Source organism: Micropterus salmoides, unplaced genomic scaffold (genome assembly GCF_014851395.1).
Source record: "Micropterus salmoides isolate LMB-PRFRI ecotype aquatic unplaced genomic scaffold, ASM1485139v1 Ms_hic_scaffold_20, whole genome shotgun sequence".
In the NCBI taxonomy this organism is placed as follows: domain Eukaryota; kingdom Metazoa; phylum Chordata; class Actinopteri; order Centrarchiformes; family Centrarchidae; genus Micropterus; species Micropterus salmoides.
Window position 1 is genome coordinate 25,870,562 of NW_024041151.1, and position 27,890 is coordinate 25,898,451.

General features: G+C 44.1%; 1 protein-coding gene across 2 annotated transcripts in view; it reads right to left on the minus strand.

The window, feature by feature from the left end:
• The window catches only part of whrna (whirlin a), a 161,887-nt gene that overhangs the window by 94,586 nt on the left and 39,411 nt on the right, over positions 1-27,890 (minus strand). The gene's annotated exons all lie outside the window — the stretch shown is intronic.

The following is a 27,890-nucleotide window of genomic DNA, read 5'->3' on the forward strand; positions in this document are numbered from 1 at the left end:
AAACATTACACACTGAACCTTTAATGGGAAGACAAAGAATTGGGAAAGAAACCAACTTCTGAATAAATGCATTCCTGAATGCTCCATAAGATGGCAAAATGCATACACAGCCAAAAAGACATAACATTCACATAAACACACACACACACACAGAGCAGCAAATATCATGGCTGAATGCCGAAGCCAATTGCAGAAGTGCTGTAAGATGCATCTTCTCTAATGCCCTGTTCACACAAACAGACTCCAACACTGGAGACGCGACAGGATGCCATTCATTGTGATTTCAACCTTGAAGACATGCTGGTTCCGCCCAGCACTACTGAAAAGAGCCGAAAGGCTCCCAGCCAGCGCAGCATGAGAAAGTTTCGACTTGATGCACAGTAAATGTCCTCTAACGCATGAGAGCAACTTGGAGAGAACTAATGCAGCTTGTTTTGATTCCTTCATGAAAAGGAAGCACTGTTGTTATCTACTCCAGCTCAACAACATAAAAGAACTTGATGCAACAGCTTCCCAATTTTCTACGATATGATTTTAAGGAGCTGCTGGGACTACTGGGGAAAAAAAACAATGCGTGCAATGCAAACATTGCTCTGGAAACGAACCACTTCATCATTTAGTGGTTTATGTGGTGGCATGGTGGCAATGCGCAAAAATCATTGTTGAAACGGAGCAGAGTATGTAAATCACATGTAAATCATAACTGCGGCCTTGTGGGACACAAGAGCGTCTGTCACCAAAAAATTATGTATGAAAGAGGTGTAATGGCCATAAGAGACAGCTTCCAAAAATCTTAGAATCAGAACCAAAGAAGCTTTTTTTTTTACACGTATAAGGAATTTGTTTTGGTGATAAGGTGCTACACGTAGACATAAATAAATGTAGAAATATATGAATATGGGATAGATTGACAAAATATAAAATATAGAAGAATAACAATTTACTCTTAATAAAAAACAAGAAATATGTGCAATATACCGGGTATGTGCAATGATGTGAAATGAAATAATATTTACATGTGCAAAGATATAAAGTATTTGAGAGGGAAGGGGGGAGTATCTGTGAGGGACCCAGGCCTTGTTAATGAGGCAGAAGGGTAAAAGCTGTTTTTGTGGTGAGAGGTTTTGGTCCCGATGGACCGCAGCTTCCTGCCAGAGGGGAGTGACTAAAACAGTTTGTGTCCGAGATGGGAGGGGTCAGCTGCAATCTTTCCTGCGCGCCTCAGAGTCCTGGAGGCGTACAGGTCCTGAAGAGATGGATTACTGCAGCCAATCACCTTCTCTGCAGAGTGAATGATACACTGCAGTGGTGACCGTACCAGACGGTGATGGAGGAAGTGAGGATGGACTCAATGATGGCGGTGTAGAAGTGCACCGTCATTGTCTTTGTCAGGCTTTAGAAGACTGTACCGAAATGTAAAAATACAGCTTCTCTCTAATCATATAAAATTATTGTTTTTTTCCCTCCATACATAGTCTCTGTAGCGAATTCTACTTCTAATAAATATACTGGTAACAGTATTGGAAATATCTGCTCCATTAAGAAGATGTTTTAAGGCTCTTACAGTGGGTACGGAAAGTATTCAGACCCCTTTAAATTTTTCACTCTTTGTTTCATTGCAGCCATTTTCCAAAAATCAAAAAAGTTCATTTTATTTCTCAGTAATGTACACTCAGCACCCCATCTTGACAGAAAAAAACAGAAATGTAGAAATTTTTGCAAATGTATTAAAAAAGAAAAACTGAAATATCACATGGTCATAAGTATTCAGACCCTTTGCCGTGACACTCATATTTAACTCAGGTGCTGTCTATTTCTTCTGATCATCCTTGAGATGCTTCTACACCTTCATTTGAGTCCAGCTGTGTTTGATTATACTGATTGGACTTGATTAGGAAAGCCACACACCTGTCTATATAAGACCTTACAGCTCACAGTGCATGTCTGAGCTCTTCAGGCAGTTCCTTTGACCTCATGATTCTCATTTGCTCTGAGACAGAATCGTGGCAAGGCACAGATCTGGCCAAGGTTACAAAAAAATTTCTGCTGCACTTAAGGTTCCTAAGAGCACAGTGGCCTCCATAATGTAATAATGTTTGGGACGACCAGAACCCTTCCTAGAGCTGGCCGTCCGGCCAAACTGAGCTATCGGGGGAGAAGAGCCTTGGTGAGAGAGGTAAAGAAGAACCCAAAGGTCACTGTGGCTGAGCTCCAGAGATGCAGTCGGGAGATGGGAGAAAGTTGTAGTAAGTCAACCATCACTGCAGCAATCCACCAGTCGGGGCTTTATGGCAGAGTGGCCCGACGGAAGCCTCTCCTCAGTGCAAGACACATGAAAGCCGCATGGAGTTTGCTAAAAAACACCTGAAGGACTCCAAGATGGTGATAAATAAGATCCTCTGGTCTGATGAGACCAAGATAGAACTTTTTGGCCTTAATTCTAAGCGGTATGTGTGGAGAAAACCAGGCACTGCTCATCACCTGTCCAATACAGTCTCAACAGTGAAGCATGGTGGTGGCAGCATCATGCTGTGGGGTGTTTTTCAGCTGCAGGGACAGGACGACTGGTTGCAATCGAGGGAAAGATGAATGCGGCCAAGTACAGGGATATCCTGGACGAAAACCTTTTCCAGAGTGCTCTGGACCTCAGACTGGGCCGAAGGTTTACCTTCCAACAAGACAATGACCCTAAGCACACCGCTAAAATAACGAAGGAGTGGCTTCACAACAACTCCGTGGCTGTTCTTGAATGGCCCAGCCAGAGCCCTGACTTAAACCCAATTGAGCATCTCTGGAGAGACCTGACAATGGCTGTCCACCAACGTTTACCATCCAACCTGACAGAACTGGAGAGGATCTGCAAGGAGGAATGGCAGAGGATACCCAAATCCAGATGTGAAAAACTTGTTGCATCTTTCCCAAAACGACTCATGGCTGTATTAGATCAAAAGGGTGCTTCTACTAAATACTGAGCAAAGGGTCTGAATACTTATGACCATGTGATATTTCAGTTTTTCTTTTTTAATAAATTTGCAAAAATTTCTACATTTCTGTTTTTTTCTGTCAAGATGGGGTGCTGAGTGTACATTACTGAGAAATAAAATGAACTTTTTTGATTTTTGGAAAATGGCTGCAATGAAACAAAGAGTGAAAAATTTAAAGGGGTCTGAATACTTTCCGTACCCACTGTAGATGATGTACTTGATGTACAGGGGTCCTCGCCTAATATTGCTTTGGCTCCATTTGTATTTTTGTGGACACACTAACACAGGAGAAAGATCTAGTAACATAATCTTACCAGTTATAAAAACAAAACATAAACGCAAGTAATTTTGTACTTGGTACTAAAAAAAAGCATGAGATTAAAATGACTTATTACTCTTTCATGACACTGCTGCATGGTGGGTTCAGGGTTTGTTTGTCCAATTACAACAGCAAGCAGTGACGACAGTTCTGGTGTGTACTAGAGAACAAACAAGCTGTAATAAAACTGGAATGTGTTTGTTTGATGGCTTGTTGAAAATCGGAGCGCAGCTGGGAGGCAAGCAGATCTGTCAGCGGTGTGTATGGATCATAGCCATCGATGCTGTGCAGCGTTGGCACAATTTTCAAAGTCTGATCCATCTATCAACTGTATGTGTTCGTGCCTTTGGGGAAAAGGTGAAGCGTGTAACCGGCAGCGAGCGTGCCACTGAGACTGTCGATGAAGTGTTTCCCTGACGCTGAGCAAGAGCAAAGAATAAACGCAGGGATCACACTTGTTCGTTTTCACATCAGTTGAGTTTGCATGTGTCACTCTGATAATGTGCAAGTTGCACGCACCCAGTGCAGTCAGAATAGGTAACAGCAACAACAACATGTTTTTATTGTTTAGGCTCCAGTTTTTATTATTATTTTATGTATTTTACTGAGCTCAAAGATCGAAATAAACATTAAAATTCTTTTCGAAATTCAAAGACATTTAAGACAGTTGTGTTTAAATACATTTTGGTCTTGGTCAACATGACCATGATCACAAAAACAACCAAGCAAGATATAAAGGTGGCTGCAGTACAAACACGGCAGAACAGGTATATGATATTTTCTCTGCTGATGACGTGGACTTAGAGGGGTGAAACGGCAGAGTTAAATTACAAATATTAAATATCCATCCATCCATCGTCAACCGCTTATCCTGTGTTCAGGGTCGTGGGAAATATTAAATATCCATCCATCGTCAACCGCTTATCCTGCGTTCAGGGTCGCGGGAAATATTAAATCTGTCGCGGTGGCAGCCCGGCTGTCGGTGAGTGTCCTGTTTCTCCTTTCCCTCACATCCTGGTTTCTCCTGTGCCTCCTCTCTCTGTGTGTGTGTGTGTGTGTGTGTGTGTGTGTGTGCTCTCTCCCTCCCTGCTCCGGAGCCCGGTTGGCTACTCACACCTGCACCTCGTTTACCTCCATCCCCGGCCGCCGCACCTGCCAGCCATCAGCCTCATCACAGCCAGTATATCAACCCCGGCTTTCCACTCCATCCTCGCTCGATCGTCGCAGCTCTTGACCTGGTGTCGCCGCTTCGTTCTGGCTTTTTTTCTTATACTCCTTTCGCCTCTTGTCCTCTTGCCTACTAACCCTGTCTCTCTGTTTTTCATCGCCAGGTTCACTCACCTCTGCCTCCCAGCTCGGCCAGCCGGGCTCGCTCGCCTGCCTCCTCCTCTCGCCGCCTCCACGACGCCCCCCCGGCTTCTCCTCTCGCACCCCGCCTGGACCCCCGTCTCCGTGTCCTCTCCTACCCGTCTGCCAGCCTCCCTCTAGCCTCCAGCCTTGAGCCCTCCGTTCCTCCAGCTTCTCGGTTCCCCGAGTCCTCGTCTGCCTCTCCCCCTCCTTCCACCTGCCCTCGCCTCGAACCTGCTTTTCCTCAATAAACCTCTTTTTCAACCCTCAGCGTTGCGTTTGGGTCCGTTCTGTCTCCCACCGTTACAGAACGATCGAGCCACTATGGACCCAGCACGCTCCCCCTCTCCCCCCCCCTCGACCGACCCCACTCCGCTGGAAGTCATCCGCGCCGTCGCCTCCCAGGGAGCGGTCCTCGATCAGCATGCGGCCCGGCTCCAGTCTGTGTCCGATGCGCTCTGCTCCCTGGGCGAGGAGGTTCGGCGTCTCAGTGCGCGGCTCCCCGACCCCTGCTCCACTCGCCCTCTGTCCCCCTCTCAGTCTCCTCCTTGTTCGCTGATTTTGTCCCAAGCGCCCCAGTAGGCGCGTTCTCTCCCCGCGAGACACCCGTTTCCCAGCCAGATAAGTTCTCCGGCGTTCTGGGCGCGTGTGACGGCTTCCTGGTTCAGTGCGCCCTGGTGTTCAAGAGGCAACCAGTGTCTTTCCAATCCGACGAGGCTAAGATCTGTTACGTCGCTGGGTTACTCCGCGACCGGGCTTTGGCCTGGTACGCTGCTGTCAGTGAGGGCCAGCCCCACGTTCTCTCCTCCTACTCCTCCTTTGTTGAGGAGATGCGGAGAGTCTTCGATCGCCCGGTGCGAGGGAGAGAAACGCCTGGTCGCCTCCTCTCCCTCCGCCAGGGTGATCGGAGCGTGGCGGAGTACTCGGTGGATTTCCGTATTCTGGCGGCCAACTCGGGTTGGAACAGTGAGGCTCTCCGGTGCGTGTTCCTGGACGGCCTCAATAATCGGATCAAAGACCTGCTGGCCGTTAGGGACGCCCCGGAGGGTCTCGATGCCCTGGTCGAGGTAGCCACCGACCTCGACAACCGCCTGCGGGAGAGAGAGAGGGAACGTGTCGCCCGCGCTTCCTCCTCCCGCTCCAGCCTCACACCGTCTCGGGCCTCTGTCCTGCCGCCCCCCGCGCTCCGATCGGCCGTCCCGCCTGTGCTCCCTGCTCCCCCCACACTCTCAGCTCCACCGTCTCCTGAGCCCATGCAGCTAGGCCGAACTCACCTCTCCCCGGAGGAACGCGAACGCCGCCGTCTCGCCGGGGAGTGCTTCTACTGCGGTAAGCCCCGGTCACTTTTTGTCCACCTGCCCTGTTCGCCCAAAAGCACCTGCTCGCCAGTAGGGTTGGGACTACTGGCGAGCAGGGCCCCCACCCCCAACCCCCGCGTCCTCCTCGATGCCTCCATCACCTGGGAGAACATCACCCATCCTCTCAAGGCCCTGATCGACTCGGGCGCGGACGAGAACTTCCTGGATTACCAAATAGCTCGCCGCCTTAAGATCCCCCAGGTCCCCTTAGACACCCCCCTTCACGCCACGGGTCTAAACGGCCAGCCTCTCGCCATCGTCACCCACCGCACTCCTCAGTTATCTCTTCTCTCTTCCGGCAATCACCACGAGTCCCTCGCCTTCCACCTGATCTCTTCCCCTGCTGCCCCTCTGGTTCTTGGTCTCCCCTGGTTATCCTCCCATAACCCCAATATCGACTGGTCGCGGGGGAAGATCAGGAATTGGAGTACTTCTTGCCATTCCTCGTGCCTCCTGTCTGCCCGAGCCCCCGGTGATCCGGTTCCTCCGGTCTCTCCTCCGCTCCCTCCCGACCTGTCCGGGGTCCCCGATGTCTACCATGATCTGGCCCCGGTTTTTAGTAAAGACCTAGCCCTGTCACTACCCCCCCACCGCCCCTACGACTGCTCCATAGACCTCCCGGACGCTCCCCTCCCGTCCAGTCACCTGTACAATCTGTCGCGACCGGAGAGGGAGTCTATGGAGCAGTACATTAAGGACTCCTTAGCCGCTGGCATCATTCGCCCTTCATCCTCCCCTCTAGGAGCGGGCTTCTTTTTCGTAGCTAAGAAAGACAAGACCCTCCGCCCTTGTATCGATTACCGGGGGCTCAACGCCATTACTGTTAAAAACAAATATCCCCTCCCGCTCATGGATTCGGCCTTCAAATCCCTCTCCCGGTCCGCCATTTTTACTAAACTGGATTTGCGAAATGCCTATCATCTGGTGCGGATCCGGGAGGGGGATGAATGGAAAACCGCGTTTAACACCCCTCTCGGGCACTATGAGTACCTAGTCATGCCCTTTGGCCTTACCAACGCCCCCGCGGTTTTCCAAGCCCTGGTTAATGACGTTCTTCGCGACTTCCTCCACCGCTTTGTTTTCGTTTATCTTGACGATATCCTGATCTTCTCCCGCGACCCTGCCCAACACACTGAACACGTCCGTCTGGTCCTGCAGCGGCTTCTGGAGAACAGGCTCTTCGTCAAAGCAGAAAAATGTGAGTTTCACTCGCCCTCCGTCCAGTTCCTCGGTTTTATTATTGAAAGGGGGCAGCTCCGCGCCGACCCCTCCAAGATCCAGGCGGTCGCGGACTGGCCTACCCCCACCTCCGTTAAGCAACTGCAACGCTTCCTCGGTTTTGCAAACTTTTACCGCCGCTTTATCCGCAATTTCAGCACCGTCGCCGCCCCCCTAACCCGCCTCACTTCCACCTCGGTCCCTTTTGTCTGGTCTCCAGAGGCCGCTGCAGCCTTCTCTTGCCTCAAGTCCCTGTTCACCTCCGCCCCCATCCTCACCAACCCTGACCCCTCCCTTCAGTTCGTGGTCGAGGTGGACGCCTCGGACGTGGGCGTCGGCGCCTGCCTCTCCCAGCGCTCCCCCAAAGATAACAAACTGCACCCTTGCGCCTTCTTCTCCCGCCGTCTCACCCCCACCGAACGTAATTACACCGTGGGGGACCGAGAACTGCTGGCCGTTAAGCTGGCTTTAGAGGAGTGGAGGCACTGGCTTGAGGGGGCTGAACTCCCTTTCCTAGTCCTGACCGATCACAAGAATCTCTCCTACATCCAAACCGCTAAAAGATTGAACTCCCCCCAAGCCCGGTGGGCCCTGTTTTTCGATAGATTCAACTTCTCCCTCTCCTACCGTCCTGGATCCCGTAACACCAAGCCTGACGCTCTCTCCCGACTCCATTCCTCGGACACTCCCCCGAACTCCAGATCCAACGGGAACACGGTCATCCTCACCATCGTCGACCGTTTCTCCAAATCCGCCCACTTTGTCCCCCTACCTAAACTCCCCTCTTCCTTGGAAACCGCCCGCCTCCTCATCAACCATGTCTTCCGTCTACATGGCATAGCCTTCTGCCGCGCCTTTGGCGCCACCGCCAGCCTCTCTTCAGGCTACCACCCCCAGACCAACGGACAGGCCGAGCGAGTCAACCAAGACCTGGGGGCGGCACTCAGGTGTGTGGCGTACAGAAGCCCGGCCTCATGGAGCTCACAGATCCCCTGGATCGAATACGCCCACAACTCCCAGGTTTGCGCTGCCACTGGAATGTCCCCCTTCATGAGTTCACTGGGCTACCAACCCCCCCTGTTCCCGTCCCAGGAAGCAGAAATAGCGGTCCCCTCAGTACGGGCCCACTTCCGCCGTTGCTGCCGCATCTGGAGGGAGGCCACGGCCGCCCTACAGCGCACCGCGGTCCGCAATCGCCGGTTGGCAGACCGGCATCGCACTCCAGCCCCCGCCTACCGGCCTGGACAGCAAGTGTGGCTTTCCTCCAGAGACCTCCCCCTGCAAACCTCTTCAAAGAAACTCGCCCCCCGGTTCATCGGCCCCTATCCCATCGAGGCCGTCATCAACCCCTCCGCGGTTCGCCTGACACTCCCCCCTCATATGAGAGTCCACCCGGTCTTCCACGTCTCGCGGATCAAGCCCGTCTCCACCAGCTCCCTCTCTGTGCCAGTGGCAGCGCCTCCCCCTCCCCGGATGGTCGACGGACACCCCGCTTACACTGTGCGCCGCCTCCTGGATGTGCGACGTAGAGGCCGAGGCTACCGGTACTTGGTGGACTGGGCCGGCTACGGCCCTGAGGAGCGCTCCTGGGTCCCTGCCAGTCAAATCCTGGATCCTTCCCTCCTGTCCGACTTCTACCGAGCTCACCCTGACAAACCGGGGGGTCCGCCTGGAGGCGTCCGTTGAGGGGGGGGCCCCTGTCGCGGTGGCAGCCCGGCTGTCGGTGAGTGTCCTGTTTCTCCTTTCCCTCACATCCTGGTTTCTCCTGTGCCTCCTCTCTCTCTGTGTGTGTGTGTGTGTGTGTGTGTGTGTGTGTGTGTGTGTGTGTGTGTGCTCTCTCCCTCCCTGCTCCGGAGCCCGGTTGGCTACTCACACCTGCACCTCGTTTACCTCCATCCCCGGCCGCCGCACCTGCCAGCCATCAGCCTCATCACAGCCAGTATATCAACCCCGGCTTTCCACTCCATCCTCGCTCGATCGTCGCAGCTCTTGACCTGGTGTCGCCGCTTTGTTCTAGCTTTTTTTCTTATACTCCTTTCGCCTCTTGTCCTCTTGCCTACTAACCCTGTCTCTCTGTTTTTCATCGCCAGGTTCACTCACCTCTGCCTCCCAGCTCGGCCAGCCGGGCTCGCTCGCCTGCCTCCTCCTCTCGCCGCCTCCACGACGCCCCCCCGGCTTCTCCTCTCGCACCCCGCCTGGACCCCCGTCTCCGTGTCCTCTCCTACCCGTCTGCCAGCCTCCCTCTAGCCTCCAGCCTTGAGCCCTCCGTTCCTCCAGCTTCTCGGTTCCCCGAGTCCTCGTCTGCCTCTCCCCCTCCTTCCACCTGCCCTCGCCTCGAACCTGCTTTTCCTCAATAAACCTCTTTTTCAACCCTCAGCGTTGCGTTTGGGTCCGTTCTGTCTCCCACCGTTACAAAATCAACTATTCCAGTCACTTTTTATCCCCTAAAACAACTACCCTTCCTACAGTGTTCAGCTGATGTGGATGAAATTAAAAGCTTCTGATAGTCACCCTTGTTCTAATTCAATGTCAATGTCAATTTTATTTCTATAGCACATTTAAAAACAACAACAGTTGACCAAAGTGCTGAACAGGGTCAATGTCAAACACATAAATAACATATACACAAATTACTACAGCCAAAGTGAATCACAGGGAAACAAAACAACAACACTTTAAAACATCAGAAATTAACGAAGGTTAAAAGCTAGTGCAAAAAGATACGTCTTAAGCAGCAATTTAAATGTCTGTGTAACTTTAATATACATGGGGAGGCTGTTCCATAGGATGGGGGCGCCCACTGCAAAGGCTCTATCGCCCTTATTTTTTAGCTGGTGATCTCGGGACATCCAAGAGCAGCTGATTTGTTGACTTCAGTGTTCTAACTGGAGAATAATGGCGTAAGAGATCAGCCAGATAAGGTGGCACCAAACCATTTAGGGCCTTAAAAACAAGCAATAAAATCTTAAAATCTATCCTATAACGGACAGGTAGCCAGTAGAGGGAGGCCAAGACAGGCATTATGTGTTCACACTTTTTTGTTTTAGTTAAAAGGCGAGCAGCTGCGTTTTGGACTAACTGGAGGCGATTTAAAGATTTCTGATTTAGCCCCATGTATAATGAATTACAATAATCCAGCCGAGCAGTAATAAAAGCATGAATGACTTTGGGAGGAAGATAGGCCTTTATTTTAGCTAGAAGTCTTAACTGGAAGAAGCTGGTCTTGACGACTGTACTGATCTGCTTATTGAAAGTGAATGAAGTGTCAAAACTAACACCAAGATTTTTAATAGAGGATCGATTTTGGGAGGCTAAGGGGCCCAAAGTGCCAAGAGGGTCAACCAGTATGTCTAAATGTCCATACGTGATGATCTCTGTTTTATTTTCATTCAGAGTGAGGAAGGTTTAACTCCATCCAGGTTTTTACCTCCTTTAAGCAGTCTAAGAATGGCTGCACAGAATCTTTAGTTATGGATTTCATAGGTAAGTACAATTGGACATAATCAGCAAAATAGTGATCTGAGATGTTATGTTTCTGGAAAATGGAACACAGTGGCAACATATACATAACGCTCTTCTGATGTTGTAACATTTCTGCTTAGAGCAACTAGCCCCACCTGCAGTCTCTTTTTATCATACTGTAATGTCAATAAAAACGGAACAATATGTCATTTAATCTGTGCAACTGAAAAACTGTTAGACATGAACCTACTTCTCTTGAACACAAGCTAAACTGAAAGTGAGCCACAGCCTCACACCAACAAAAACAAATGCGGTTGGTAAGTCAGGCGGCAATTGGACTAGCAGGTGGTTGCAAAGGTGGTGTCAGTCAGAGTCTCAATTACCCACTCTGCCGCTTACTCACAGGTCCCTCACCAGCAACAAGATTGTTTTAACCAGTATTATCGCACTGACTTTTAAAGCTTTTAAAAACAGTATCACAAATGGGTGTGTCCTCCTGCCCACTTGATGCAATACCAACAAAGTTTTTACTGTAAGTAATGGATTCTGGGATCCATTTGATTTCTTCAGCTCCCTATCTACTGATTGTGTCCCTGATTATTTTAAAACGGCTTGTGTGAACCCACTTCTAAAAAAAACCTGGTTTCTACAATTTATAGCAAAGATTTTAGAAAGAATTGTGTCAAAACAACTGCTCTCTGTACAGGAAAAAAAGTTTCAATCTGGTTTCAGGAAGTACCACATTACTGAGACTGCTCTACTTAAAGTCACCAATGACCTATTAATATCTGCTGATGATGGCATGTGCACAGTCCTAGTACTCCTGGACCTTAGCGCTGCATTTGACACCACTGACCACAACATCATGCTGAACAGACTGAGGCACTGGGTGGGGATCTCTGGTACTGCCTTGGAATGGTTTTCATCCTACCTTTTCACTTGTTTAACCCAAAAATCTATTGATTGACTCCACACTGTCCAGAACTCAGCTGCCAGCCTTTTAACCAGAACAAAGAAATACGACCACATTACTCCTATTTTAGCTTCATTATAATGGTTCCCAGTATGTTTTAGAATTGATTTTAAAATTTTATTGATCACTTTTAAAGCTCTTCGTGGCCTCTCACCTTGTTATATTTCTGAACTTTTAGTCCCATACACACCAGCACGTACCTTGAGATCCTTGGGCAGAGGTCTGTTGTCTGTTCCAGAGTCTCGACTGAAAACTAAAGGGGACAGAGCGTTTGCTGTCAGGGCCCCGACGCTCTGAAACAGCCTGCCCGAGGAAATCAGGTCGGCTGAGTCAGTGAACTCTTTTAAGTCCCTTCTTAAAACATACTTTTATAGGAGAGCCTTTGCCGATTTTATTTGACTTTATTTTATTCTATTCTATATATATGTTGTATTTATTTTAAACGTGTATTTCAGTCAGTGTTTTCTTGCTTTTATCATGAATTTGTTTTTATGTGTTTTATTGTTTTTACACTTGTTAAAGCACTTTGTAACTTGTTTTTGAAAAGTGCTCTACAAATAAAGATTATTATTATTATTATTATTATTATTATTATTATTCTGTTATGCAATGCGATTTGGAAGTTAAAGTTACAAGGAATTCCACGGACTACTTTCTCTGTACGCTTTCAGTTAGACCTTGCATTAAAATGTGTCTTGGATCCAGATTGTATCTAGATATGATACACCTGGTATAATATGAAATGTGTCCACACAGCTCTGATCACTGTATGGACACACTGCCTGTATGCGCTGTCAAATATAAGATTTTATTTGTGTAAGACTGTGACCTGTACCTATTTCTTCCCACGCAGTTGTTGTATTTGGATAAACATCACATTTGCATGCATTCTTGCCACTGTCTGTGTTTCCAAAAACTCTACACTGTATATAATGAGTGAATGAAACTCTCCTACCGGATTTCTGTATACTAACTTACTGTACGTCCCTATGTGTCTTTGTGTGGACTGTTTTGCCACGTGTGTAAGCATGCACATGCATATTTGTTGGACATAGAGAAGCAGTTTAGGACCCAAATGAAGTAAACACTTAGAAGGATTAATGAGTAATTGACAAGGCAGCCAACACAGAGACTTAATGGAGCCAAGTCATCAATCACAGGGATTAGCCAGAGGAAAACATCTACCGTGCTCTCCCCAAGCCATCTTCGCTAATCCTTCCATTCCCCAATCTCTCACTCTGTTTCTCGTTAATTTAAATAAATGCGTTAGACATACACACACACAAGCTTATGCACACATCACTGCAGGAGACACACAAAGACAATGTGACATTACAGTATATGTGCAGGAAAATATTTAAATGTGGTCATAAACAGATCAGTCACACTGTAAAGTACCTTCTTCTGTCTCGTTCTTTTCACCATTTTCTGCTGTTGAGCACACTTTAGGAAGTTACTCCACAAGATTCATATCATAATGCCTACAAGGCTCCAGTATTGCTTTGTTATTGCCATTCATCATTTTAAGGTGAGCAGAGAGAGCAAGTTATGCTGGCTTTCTAAAAATGACAGGGCGCATTCAAAAGAATGTAGCTGTTATCCCTGTGACTGTGCTAGAGAGGAGGCAACAAAGCAAAATCTCATGATAAAGACAAATGTTGATCATACAGACAACAGTTGCATTTATAAGGGTTCTCGCCTACAAATACTGGGTAGAGCCTGAGATGTAAACACACTGACGAAATTCTACATCAAGTTCAGAGTCTGTGAAGTTTGTATGGCTGGACATTTAGACGGGATCTTAAAGATGTTGTTATTGGCATTGGAATGTTACAGGGGGAAATGATGAGTTGATATCTGATTAGTTGACCGACAGGTGGGTGAATTCTGCTACTTCTTCCCATTCTAATCATATCACTCACACAGCAAATAAGGTTATACTTTTGTCATACACTTCCAATTGAGCTCTCTTGAAGGAATGAATCGAAGCAAATTAAATTTGAAACAGCCGCACTGATTTCAGACAGTCATTTTTAGATGTGACATCCACCAAGATAATCATGATGTTTTTCATTATCTGTTTTGTAACGCTCATGTTTTTATTTATATTGGACAGGAGATGTTCAGAGGTGGAAAGTAAAAGTAAAAGGCATGTCTCCAGAGAAGCAAGAAAGTGGTAAAGACATGTTTGCCTGTTCATTAAATCTTTTTTTATTGGACCTTAAACATCCTATATTGGATTGGTACACTGGTACATATTTCAATCCTACTACTGAATATGGATTGTTGTGTTGTACATAGTGTTAAAAATTGTAATGTAATTGACTATCCCCACCCACAGCTCCTACTGCACACCAGGCAATGTGAGGAGTGGGTGCAGGCTACAAATTTCAGGCCTTTTAGATACTGTATGTTAAATTGGGTTATTCAAATAAACTTGACTTGAGGTACTCTGGATTCCAGAAGAAGGAAATTCTTTATTATTTGTTGATATTTTTTCTGTGGTACTAACATACAGCACAGTACATATAGTATTTGTTAGTGTGGGCGTAACCAAACACGAAAACAAACCACAGACAAAACTGAACCACGGTTGAGATTTCTGCTGGTTCCTTGCTGGTTACCACTAGTAACTGCTGCACCAGGTGTAAAAATATGATACACAGTTGGCTAATAAGTCCTAGTTGCACAGAGATCAACTTGGACACTGATGTGCTTGAAACTGTTCAAAAAGAAAAAGAGTGTCAGGACGGTTGGCATGGTCATAGATCAATCTACCCCCCACTCTTGCTTTACAGCAGCTCATTAATCAAACTTGCCTCCTATAGCTCCTTTCCTCCCTCTCATTTCTCCTGTATTGAACGCCATATCTCTCAGTGGCTGTTATTTACGACGCCTCCTCCCGGACACAGATGCCCGACATCTTTCACTGATATACTTGAGCAAGAGAAAGAGAGAGGACAGATAATGAGAGCAGCGAATGCTGATCCAGTGCTCACTCTCTGCTTAAGTTAGTCACATTCCCCTTTCTTCTCTTGCATCTGAAACTATATAAAGCTCTCTCGGTTCTATATATTGTGTAACTGGGAACAGCTGCATTTATCATTCACGATTCATAAAGCATGTGCAATTAGCTGTGATGGGTCACAGCAGAATCAACTGGCACTAAACTTTGACGCGGTTTCATTTTCCATAACAGAACAATGAGAATAATCAAATTCTCAGCAGAGCCCTTTCATTTTGGATGTTTTTGCATTGATATCTGAGTGTCCATCCCTCTGAGCAACAAACTCACCAGCATATTAATAGACCATCTCTTGAGCTAAACCATACAAAAGCAGATTTTGTGCTTGGAGGTGATTGCGACTACTGATGGCGTCTGTTTCCACTGCTCACACCTAATCAATTAAAGCTCTCCTCCGCTCGCAGAGGCATTGATGTACCTCTGCATTCAGACTAGAGCTCCGCCTGGAGCCATCGGAAAAGTGTCTGTGATATGAAATAGGATGGTTTTAAGTAATTATCACTCCTTCTGCTTCGGCTTAAGTATATGCCAGGACAAATTGAGTTACAGCAGTTAGAGCAGTAAATTGAGCAAGGGGTAAAAAAGAAGCAAGGGTGCTAACCTTGGCAGTGAAGGTGTATACACCATAAGGGGAGGTAGCGTGGGTGCATTGGGGCGGCCGACCCAGGGCCCCAGCTGGGTGGGGGGTCCCCTATGTTGGCCGTGAAGCTTACCTCTGTTGATTGTAGACACAGCCGAACGAGAAAACTGCACACAGTTTACTTACGTCAATGACAACCGTTATAAAGTAACATTTGTATTTCAAACAAATTTCAAACTTATTAGCAAATTTTAACAAAACTCTGAGGGACGGACTTAGACTACTATGTATGACCGCAGACTCACATAGGTTATGTGTGCACTGTGGTTTTGATCCATCCTTAGCCCTGTGTCAACTTCCACTGGAAGCCTAGAAGCATTTCAGCAGCTGAGCGTGTAGCTTGCCTCTTGTTAATGACTTGTTTTTTATATGTCCTTTTGTGCTTCTACTACCTTTTTCACATCTCTCTGTGACCTGCTTTCATTCCGTCGTTTGCACCTCACACAGCGAGCATTTCAGAATAAGAGCGTTTTGCCATGTTTAGATGTTGTTGATTTCGTGATTAGTGCTTGCTTTTTGTGCTTCTACTATGAATAAGTAGGCTACATAGTGAAATTCTTTTTTTTTTTTTTGTTTTAATTGGGGATGGCGCAATGGATAAGACTATGCCTTTGGTATGAGAGACCCAGGTTTAATCCCCCACTATAACCCATCCACTGTTGTGTCCCTGAGCAAGACACTTAACCCCTATTTGCTCCAGAAGTTTGCAACCTCTGACACAAATAGCAATTGTAAGTCGCTTAGGATAAAAGCATCAGCTAAATGAATAAATGATTATTGTTGATATGTGATCGGGAGTCTGAAACTGGACTTTTATTTTGAAAATAGACCGGATTCTCTATGCCGTTTGTGTCTGACTTCCTGCCTGGTTCATCTGCTCTGTGCTGCTTGACGCAGTCAAAAAGGAGGGTCTAGCTCCGCCCCCGCCAAACACACTTTTTTTATCAACCATAGGGGAGCCAGAGACTACATGCCTAATTTTCTCATTGTAAGGATTTAGGTTGAAGAATAAGTTACTTTTTTAAAACTCTGATATGAAAACATTTGACATTCATTCATACAGCAGTCTTTATATCATTACCTTCTTATTTTGGTTCCTTAGTTTTTTTTCTTTGTTATTTGTCTGTAAGAAGGACAAACTATGGAAATATGGTGCGTTAGGCTGTGGGCCATGAAAAAACAATAACAACTTATAAGTTTGACTTGCAATTTATCCTTACGGAGCCCCAATGTTCCTAGACAGAATTGAGGCATTGTCCAAAACCCATTGCTGCCAGCAGCCAATCACCAAGATCGTCACTGTATTTTAATAGACCTCTGGATTTACAGACGGACAAAACATCCTTTAACGTTTCTTCATTATTCTTCATGGTATCGTAAAGCAAAGATGATGTAAGTGTTTCTATAATTATATAAACTGTTTTATTTGGTTTACAGAAAATCTAGAAATAACACGAGTCTGATACATTCACCTGCTGTGACCAGTACAATACAGAGGAACTGAAGAAGAAGAAGAGGGTACAGTCTGAAGGACACTTTCCTCAGACAGAACACATTCATGGCTGAGGATGAACACACATGTGGGGTCAAACAAGTGACGTCTCTGTCAGTGGGAGGCCTTTCTAACCAGCAGGCACCTCATTGCCCACAAATGTACCAACCAATTCTCCATCTGACGGCTTTATTCATCTGCCCTCATTTCTTTAAGAGACACTTCTGCAGGCGAGAGACATGAATTATGGAAACCAAGAACCACAGCACCTAGGCTTGTGCATGTCTGAATAGTGTATAAGATGGTCTCATTACGCACCACTAAACTGTGAGCGTCTGCAAAGAGAGAGTGACTGTGTCTGTGTGTTTTCTGTGTCTGCATGTGAGTGTGTGTTTACCTTTGTTTTCAGGCAAGTTTGTTTGTGTGTGGGAAGATCAAAAGCCTGTGGAGGCAGTAAAGTTTCTACTGTGGTACCTGGATAAGAACTTTTTCTTGCCTGAAGAGCTGCCGCACAAATAACGAGTTATGTGGCGCGGACGAGTCACATTATGCATCACTATGCATGCATGCGCGCTATATGTGAGAAAGAGTGTACCTTTTTCTGATGTTCTGTTTGCATTGGAGACTGAATTCTTCCCACTGAAATTAAATCCTATACAAATATAAATCCAGAGGTGGCAGTCAAAATATCTTCATGCTAATGACTAATATGATATGAGTGGAATGTCATTAGGTGCCATGCGTCTCATTAGTGTCAAGTCAATAAGGTAATAAGCTGGATATGCTGGGTGCAGGATTTGGGATGGCTGCCGTGTCTAGTCTGCCAAGCACAAGAAGAAGAAGGATAAGCTGATCAAGGCTTGTGACTGGCTGTCTGTCTAACTTATGGTATGTAAATAAAACAAGTAGAGACACAGCTTTATATCAGCAAAATGGGTGAAATAGGTTTCCCCCTTCAGCAGATGAATGTGATAACAGAGTGTCAGACTCTGCACGGACATTATTCTGCACAATGAAGGTCAAACATCCACGTGAAGTAACAAAAAGCGAAACAAATTTCTGAGTAGAGGGGGACTTTAAGCATTCGTCCTTCCTATACTCAAAATAAATTCACACAATGCCTTTGTGCATCACTTTTGCAACTTCAGTTGGATTTAATATCATTTTTAAAAAATTCCAAATAGGTTTGATATCTACAGTAGCCTTTATCCCTCACAGAGAGGAAAAACGCAGCTGCATGCTTCTCATCAACATGCCTGTCAAATAGCAAGCTAAGCCCACAGGAGGTCCCTGGGATCACTGGGGAGAATAGCATATAACACACACACACAACCACAGGTTCACCCAAACATAAAAAGTCTGCTACACAATGTTCCTTTATGCAAGCAGACGCACACACACACACACACACACATATCACTCCCACACATGCATATGCAATATTTGTCCTAGGTCACCTTTGATGTGCACAGCAGTGTTGCCATGTGACACTGAAAACAAATAACACAACAGAAAATTATTAAAACACAATATTGCAAGCCAGTGAACGATGAAATAACCAGAGTCTTGTGTAAGGCGTGTTATTATGTGCATTGTTTTAAGGAGGTTTGGTAAAGAGTAGGTATATTTTCACAAAGTGATCTGAACCCAAACTTTTAAGAGAATACTTGCTTCCATGTTTGATGGCAACAGCAACTTTCACAGATTGCATGAAACACTGAATAATGAACCTCAAGTTGATAGTACACGATGCTTGTTTTTCTCTTTTAGGAAAGAAAAGAAAAATGACAAAAACATTCTTGTTAAAATCAAACTGTAACAACAAGACTAAGAGGGCTGGTGATGGAGCAGTGGATAAGACACATGCCTTTGGTGTGAGAGGCCCAGGTTTGAATCCACTGTCAGACATCAATGTGTCTCTGAGAAAAGCACTTAACCCCTAGCTCCTCCAGAGGCGAGCGACCTCTGACATACATAGCAATTGTAAATTGCATTACAGCTAAATGAATAAGAGTATGTGATCATTGCATTACACTTTATTTACTTTCAACTGCAGTTGTCAGTCTTCTTGCAGAAGTAAAAACAACAGCATTTGGATGCATGTGGACATACAGAAGAAAAACAGTTTGAGCCTGATCTGCTTTTTTAAAAAACGCACCTCTCTGAGGGGGTAATTAGGCACAGTCATGCCATGAGCTAAATGCTAACACGCTGAAGTTTAGCAGGTAATGTCTAATACCACCAATGTCTTAGTTGTTCTCAAACTAGGGAGCAGGCCACCCTAGGGAGGCATAGAGCCACTGCAGGGGGGGTGTGGATAACCAGCTGTAACTAAGTTGAATGAACATGATTTATGTGTGGAAATTTATTTGTTCGATATTGTTAATGACTGATAAGAATTTGATCTGTTTAATGATGGTGGGGGGGGGGCATGAACTCTTTTCGGCTTCTGAAAGACATGGCATGACAGAAAAGGTTTGAGCTTTAGCATGTTAGCACATTGTAACATTTGTTGCTTAGCAGTAAACACAAAACTCAGGTGAGGTGGATGGTAAAGGCCAGCGTATTTAAGGTATTTTTAGCTAAAAATACTGTTTGCAGTTTTTTATTATTACCTTGAGGGACTAATCAGCAGCTTATTTGCATTTTCTCCCAATTTCTCTCATCAATTTGTATTGCATGAAGCATACTCTGAGGTGTCCTCATTACAAGAGGACCTTGTTTACTGTAGCAGTGGAACACTCACCCCGCACAAATGTTGGATGCGGGGGGACATACAACCAGGGTGAAGCAGCTCCTTTAAAGCAATCTGTGAATTCTGGGTTGAAAGACGATAAATCTCAGGTATTGATTTGGCATTTATTGACACAGTCTGTATCTGTACTTTAAAGAACACATAAAAAGACTGGATTCCTATCACACTTAACAAATATGATTTCATAACAGAAAGCAATCTATAAGGGCATGTCAACCTCTGTAGCTTCAACAGCATGCTTTACTGTGTGTTTGATTTAAGTTTATATAGCAGAGAGAAGTGAAGAGACAGAAAAGAAAAGGAGGGGATGCAAATTAGTACAAGGGAGGAAGAATTAGACATTTTTGTCCCCTGAAGACTTACTTACATGACTCCTTCCAGAGAAAAAGACGAGGCACATGGAGGACTCACAGCAGTACACTGTAAGCCTCTGCATTATCCTGCGCTAACACTGTTAGAAAGAGAATAAACTAGCAATGCTTTCTGGCATAACCTTATAACCTGCTGGACCACACCAACAACATCAGTCAATCATAAAAAGATTACAAATGTTTTTCAATAGGATGATTTGATTTAATCTCTTAAATCAAATCATCCTAGAGTTGCGGGCATTTCCCCTGCACACATGATATTTAATGTAACATATTGGAATCTTAATAAGCCATACAGTGATTGAACCAATACTGATGACCTACAGGAAACCCAGAGCCTCTGCTAAACCCAAAGATTCAAGACCATTTCTTTGCCTCTCATTTTCCCATCTGGTATTCCCTCCTGTCAGCCACAGTACAGACACGCAGAGAACCCTGAAGTAGTTCCAGAGGACTCATGGTGAGGCTTTCAGGCTTTCTTCTGAAAACTTAGGATAATGAGAAATAGGGGCAGCCAAACGTTACACAAGTATTCAGGTAATAAACAAGCCTGGTCATCCTCTGCCAAAAATGCCATATAAACGGCAATATATAAAGTCTACTTGATCTACTTTCTGCTGAAAGATCTCAACGGGGAACCCTTTCTGAAGCTGTGACAGGGGAAAGCTGTATTGTCGAAACAAAAAGCTGTGAACGAGAGCTAGTGCCTGTGCTAAAATAATTATAAATAACTTCTTTATGGGATCCCTGTTCACCCACGTGCCTGGCAAGTTAAAAGCCATTTAGCATTTTTATTTAACATGAGTTTATGAACATACTGAAGCTTTTTATGGGCCAGCAGTAGGCTGGGCTAGCAGTCAGAATCCTGCAGTCAGCACCAATAAATAATAAGCTCAGAACCAAGTAGGAGCTGATGCCACCCAGGTCCATGGAGGACACTTAAGGGTCGTAGCCAATTAAAATATACAGCTGAGTGGGACAGGTGGTCATGAATAATGCTGCATAAACCACTGCATTTCTTCATTTCTTTACACAGGTTATCCACCTGCAATCAACAAGCTGCTGCATTAGGCTTAAATAAATTGAGATTACACTGAGAGAAATGTCTGTAACATTATTGCAGTATAGACCTTCATCATGTTATGGTATGGAAAAATGAAAGTATGACAGTCAGTTAGAAAAGGGCAAATGAAGGCCTTAATATTGCTGTCCCTTTTACAGCATGGATAGCTTGATCAAATGTTTAAAATGATTTGTGTTTAAATATTTCTGACAGACAACCTCTTGTGGTGGTGCACATAACGACAGAAGAAGCTCTGGAGAATTTTCCCTCGTGGAAATATAAAATCAGAAAATTACCATTGAGACTGAATTAAAAGTTAACAAATATTTATTTACAGGAAGATAAAAAAAGTATGAGTTACAAAGCTTAAGGATGAGTAAAATGTACAACAAGGTTTGATATGGAAAAATAACTGAAACCAAATTTCAGCAGATATCAAATCAATATTTCCTTTAAGATATTGCTTCTGGGGCAAGTTTGGATTAGAATTTAACTTATTTCAACTATATTACCTTAGTTCCTGGCGGACCGAGTGAAGACCTCTCTCTGACAGCTCAAGAGAAGACCCTGCTTTCTCTCCTTCCTTCATTTTTTTATAACCCCTGAACATGCCACGTCATCAAGACTTCCTGTCATCTGGCATTAAATCAAATAGTTTCTCAAAACCCTTACCGTGTTTTAACAATTCTTCAATTTAAATTTACTTCAAAGCAAGCCCTGGTTGGGTTGGACGGTTTGAGCACAAAGTGTCAGAATTTGACACCAGAGACTGGAGTTCACATCCTTTCTCCTACCAACATTCCACAGTGGTTTCTTTTCCATTGACCAAGTGCTGCAAATTGTTAGTCAATCGACACACTTACCGCCTCCACTAATCACTTTCCTGGGGGAAACCATGTACATGATGAAGACTAAACAATTAATAGACTATTGTAAAAAATAAAGAGATTTATTAATAATGAAAATAATAATTTGTTGCACACCTAACTGCAATCTTTTCCTTATCATAACAAGATAGTTTTAGTTGCATAAACTTAACTGAGCCTAAAGCATAGAGGTGGAAGATCAGAAAACACTCTTTGGTAATCGTCATATTGGTCAAAATGGGTTGTTGTTGTTCCAATGATGGAGAGGTCTTCTGGGATAAAAGTTAGTCAGAGGAGACATATTTTCCTGTTAAGGGGCCACATCATCTCAGCTGCAAAGCTCTGACTGGTTGATTAATTTTTTCTGCACCCAGTGTTGTAGGTGAGGGCGGTGATTCCGAGGTCTGGAACCTGGCTAACATCAACTTTCAGTCTTATGCCTCGTGCAGACTACACGACATTCAGCGTCGGCCGATCGCCGTGCCGTTCACACTACACAACTTGCCGTCTTGTGACGGGAGTCTTGAAGTCGCTGTGGCGTTTACACCACGTGACTATTTGGTGACAGGGGGTCACACACTACATGAGTTGACAGCGGCTCCAACATCCGGCGCTGGTCTCCAAACCACGTTTTGTCAAGAAAACACACTTGAAATGTGAAACGGGAAATGACGCGAACCTACACATGAAACAGCTGTTGTTTGTTATAATAAAGATAAAGAATCTGAGAGAAAGATAGATTAGCACACGCAGGTAGCAGGGATTATCTGAGCTACAGAGAGAGCTGAGGGGAGTAAAAAGTGTTTTGCGGTGAATAAGTAGCTGCCTGCTCTCATTGTCGTCCGACTCCTCCAGATCTTGGCATGCTAGATATCTGGCAGATGTCGGCAATGTGTCAGAAATGTGTTTTGATGCGTTGTTGTGTACTTCACACATAACGACTGGCGAACGCCGATTCACCCCCGATCACAGCCTGACGGTCGCCGAGCAGCAAATCGGGCAAAAAATTGCATAGTGTGAACTAGGCTTAAGTCGTTGTCTTAACTATCTTTGCAGAAAACAACTGACCAATATTAAAGTTCTTGAGATTTTGTTCTTCAAACTTATTTGTCATTGTGTGAATTAATTAGTTTCTGTCCTCCTAAAAGGAAATGTTTAAGCTTTCACTGATTTTAAATACTCAACTGAACAGCTGCATCTAGACTGCAAGTCTATCTTTTAGCCAATCAAGCAACACTGACAGTGATGCTCCCTGGCAGCAACACGGGCTCTCAAATGTCCTCTCTGTTTCATTTCCTGTTTCACTCCTGGGCCAAGTTCTATCGGGCTGAAGTCAAACTCGACAGAAGACAAGTTACTATAGTACTTCAGTACACACTAGTGTTTTTGGTCAGTTTCTTCATTAGGATGGCTGCACCACTGTTCACAAAAATAGGCCTTTTTCACAGCAGACATTTTGACACATTAGGAAAAGTGCTAATAAAGATGGCTCTGTTCTATTTAAGTGTTCCCTGTAAGCCATGACAGTGAGCCAGTGTACACAGTGCCAGGACACTATGCCTAAAGAAGCGAAATGGAATTCAGCCATCATTTATTTTATTATTTTCACCCATGGTTTTCTTACTGTGACATGTCAAAATGTCTTCTGTGAAGAAAGGCGATTTTCACATTTACTCTGTGACAATGGAAGGGTAGTTTATTATGTGTGAAAATGTTTTTGCCCTAAATACTCTATTTAAGTAGAATTTCAACTATTTCTAAAACATATTTCTAATATACTGAATGAGCTTGTCTAAGACAAGCAGCTGAGCCAAAAGTCGTTCAGTTTTAAATCACTATAAACTATAATGTGTTTTTTGTATAATGGCACAAGTAAACAGCAGATTCACGCTATATACCATCACGATCAGGTTAAAACATGTGAGAAAGGAAAATCCAAACCAACATACAGTGAAATCCTCCTGCAGCATCTTTCTACACAGCTCTGTATATACTGTGCAGTCCTCACTTAGCAAAATAAATGTAATCTAGCAGATATCTCAGGCATGCTGCCTCTCACACAGGACAGATTCTACTCAGTGTATTATACTCAGTGTATTATACATCCACAATAGGACAAAGTACTGTATTTACATTTTTTTATAATACTTTTCCCTGCCAGTGATTTATGTTGTGTATTATATATTTAATGCTACATATCGTCAAGAGGGAGATGGATTACAGTGTTACTGGTAACTGCTTTGCAATGCATTATAATACAGTTAAAAACTAATTTGCATTTAAATCCTGCACATTGACAATTTATCTCAGTTTATTTTAAAAATCTGTACAATTAAATCCCTCGATAAGGTGTAGTGTAACCATCGAAGATTACGGTATGCATGAACCAGGAAATGCAGTGCATGCATCCAGTGCTATGAGCTCCTCTTCCATGGATATTTCATGACTGTAAAAAAACAACAACAATCCCTTGCTGTTTGACATGTATCTCTGCACACTCCATGACACTGTCCTGGGAATTCAAAGGCCTCTGAGAAGGAGCACTGCGGTAACCTCCTCGGGGCATCCTGTCAAACAACCCTTCCAGCATCCTGCAGTGCTGCTCTGTCTTACGCGTGGCTATCACCCTGCAATACAAAGCTGTTTTTCATGCCTCCAGTGCTCAGCTATGCAGAAAATTAACTCCAGTGGCTACACCACATCCACACAGGCCAATCTAAACACAGTCTCCACCTCTATCCATTTCCCTCTGTCTCTGTATCTCTCCCTCTCTCTCCTGGACACACACCCAAGCTGATGTTTCTACACATCCAGATCAGCAGCAGTAAATCACCTGTTCACTATTTCATTTGCAGGCACGTGTTTGCCCCTCTATTTCTTTATATATCAAGTCCCTCACACTGTGTTCCAGCTCTACATACATATCTGCTCCCCAAAAGTCACTGATCTATATTATCAGAGTAGGATGATGAAAGCTTAAGCAGCTGACCATGATTCATGTATCCAGTTCACATCTGGCTGGAGTCTGTTCTATTGACAAGCCAACTGCAGAGGATGGCAAGCAACTGCAACAACCGTTATGTTCATCCTTCTTGGTTTGAGCCACAATAAATCACAGCCAGTGTTGGGCAGTAACAAGTTACTCAGTCATGCGTTACTGTAATAATATTACTTTTCCATTAATATTATTGTAGTTACTAATCCAAGTAACACTGCATTACTTCGTTATTGAACGCACCATCCTTGAGCAGCACAGATAATAAGTTGTTCAAGTCAGCTGTTAGCCAAGAAACTAAAGGAAGAATGGAGAACTAAAGGAAGAATGGAGAACGAGGGAGAGAGGTGTTCTTTCCACAGCTGTAAGTATCGCCATTATTGTGTGACAGTCTAAGATGCAAAGAACATTGTCGTCTGTTGTAAACTTTGTGTGACCAGCAAAAAGCTTTAACAAGCTTTAAAGCTTTAAATAGTAACATAACAAGTAACGTAACTACTTACTTTAATCACCCAGTAATAAGTAAAAGGATATTATTACTTTTTTAAGGAGTAATAAGTAACTAGTAACTTATTACAATTTCAAAGTAACTTAGCCCAACACTGATCACAGCAGTGGAAATTACTTCACCATGATAGCCCCTTTTCCCTGCAAGTCATGCCCCCTCTCTCCTCCTTCATTTCCTGTCACATCTGACCTGAATAATATTGTGTTTCTAATAGATCCAGGTACAGCTAAGTCATTAAATTAAACTATTAATAAATATCTACAAACAAAAAACCACCAGCAGAATCTAGAAATCAGATTCAACTTGGAAAAATTCCAGTTGGGGCAGAGCCTCAGTATCCACTCCACCGCTAAACATCATCTCTCAAACATTTTGCCTCAGCGGTGAGGCAAAATGTTTCAGAGATGACACGCACGCACACACACATTGTTCATTCTGTTGTCAGCTGTCTCTGTCACTGAGAGCTCCTTTCCTCCTCCTCCATACACACTTGTGGCAGTGGCAGGTCTAAAAAGACGTGGGAGGACAGGGGGTGTAGAAACAGATGGGTGCTGGCACTAGCTGAAAACCCAGAGTCTGACACTAATGGGCCCGAAGAGAGTCGGAGAGGGACGGACCCATCTGGGCCTGATACTGCTCAACCAGCCAGAAGCAAAACATAAATTTAGAAACAAACAATAAAATGCTCTCCTGTCGCCAAAAGTCAGGCAGCTGAAACTGCTCCCCCCCTTTGATCTGATTTACGGAGATGTCTTCAAGGCCTTAAATTTGATTTCACAAGTGTGTGAATTTATAACTCTGGAGGTAGTTGAGTGAATGTTTCCACCTCTGATGCAGGTGGACGCACAGAGTTTTAGTGGCGGTGTTAAAGGATCATACCGGTGGTTTTGCAGATTTCAGGCCATTTATTGTGTATCTCAAATACATTACAGCCAACCATTTTCCAACGAGTGTTTTTGGTTATTTTGTGTTTTTCCTGCCATTGTTTGACATTCCATTCAGCACAGTAGTAAAATAAACATGAGTGTTGTTTGAGATTGGGAAAACAGAGGGTTGGCTTTCAGTGGCATTTAAAGACTTTACATCCAGTGTCCTACAATCAGTTATTGTATCCAAATCCTTTCAAATCTATACTAAGGTAGAGATTTCAATCCTTTTTAAGTAACATGGTAACAAACTAGAACATTAAATAAATAGATTTATAATTTATCTGAGGAAAAGATTGAGGAAACATAACATTAACAACATTAAGTGCTGGTGTCACTTTCATAACCTTTTTAATAGCATTACATACAACTAACTGCTTTATAACGTGAAATGAAGAAAAACTGTACACAGTAGAAAATATATGACAAATAACTGCATGAACCATGAAAACATTGTAAGCAGCTGAAGAATTAAGCTTCAAAATAATCGAAATGATGATGAAATAAAATGCAATAATGAATTCTTACGCTGAGCTAATTGACCAATTATGTCTTGCCTGGACTGAAGAAATTCTTAGCAGACTAAATGTAATTTTAGAAATGTATTTTTTTCTCTATATATTTTTGTCTATTGTCTGATACCAAATCACAATCCAATTCAAGCACTTATTTTTTTTATTTAAAAATCACATACATTTTCGTAATTCCTGAATTCTGTTAGTCTAGAAAGTTGTGCTTTGTAATTGGATACCAACAGTTACTAAGAAATTTCAGTTTAGTAAGGTCATTATCTGCACAGATCCTGATCCAGTATATTAGACCGATGCAGTCATAATGTTTTTCAGTTAAGAAAAATCTGTCCAAATGTTTTCTCCTGTTTTATTGTCTCTTTGTAGATTAATGCAGATGTGCAGAAGGATCTATTAAAATATATTGCAGATTAAGGACCAAAGCATATTTGGGAATATTATTGTGATGCCAGATGTGCCTTTCATTTCTCAGCCAGTCATTTTCCACTCATTCCCCATAGAAATAGACCAATCAACAAAACATTTCTGTTTCTACCAAGATGTCAAGGACCGATTATTCTGACCAATAATAGATATAAAATGTTTTTAATGCATGAAGATGTAAATGCTCTGTATTTATATAGCACCTTTCTAATGTTTTTGACCACTCAAAGCGCTTTTACACTACATCTGCATTCACCATTCACACACTGGTGGAACAGCCACCAGGTGCAATTCGGTGTTCAGTATCTTGGACACTTCGAGCCAGGGATTGAACCGCCGATCTTCCGATTAACGGGCAACACGCTCTACCTCCTGAGCCACAGCAAATAACCGCCCAAAATGTGTTTTCCTGCAAAAAAGTGGCGTTTACTGTGCTCATTCCAGTATAAATGTTACAAAACTCCGTGATGGATCCAGATTAGCACAAATACACACTAAAACATGCATATGCAAAATATACTTGGTATATATCCTGAATCCAAATACCTTGCAATTGCTTCATTAGCTCAAAGGAGCTGTTAGCTATGAGGAGACATAATTAACCAACATGTAATTAAAAGCCCTGTTGAAGCATA